We start from the raw sequence: 409 nt of genomic DNA on the forward strand, positions 1-409 counted from the left end.
GCCCGCAGCAGCACAGCTCGCACTCACCCACCCACCCACACAAATAATAAAATAACGTTGCAGCACAAGGGCATAGTCTCTGTCACCAGATAAGAAAGTGGTGTGATGGCAAAGATCTAAGTAACGCAATAAAAATAATGTAGCTAGTATACACGGAAAGGCTTTCACATTACATGAGGCACAGCTTGGGCAGACAGAGACACGGAGAGGAGCTGAATGTCCTGGGAGAAAGCAAAATACGCTGAGAGTTCGTAGTAAATACCCGCATCGATAGGTATTTATTCACTTGTGCTTCGCCATGTCGTGACATACAGTACGAGTCGCCACCGCTCTTCCTGTCGGCGCGGGGAGCTCCGCTGGGCCGCCCTTGGCCCTACTGTCCAGCTGCCGGGCTGGGCTGTCCGCGGGC

The sequence above is a fragment of the Meleagris gallopavo genome, chromosome 13 (assembly GCF_000146605.3).
Source record: "Meleagris gallopavo isolate NT-WF06-2002-E0010 breed Aviagen turkey brand Nicholas breeding stock chromosome 13, Turkey_5.1, whole genome shotgun sequence".
Lineage (NCBI taxonomy): Eukaryota > Metazoa > Chordata > Aves > Galliformes > Phasianidae > Meleagris > Meleagris gallopavo.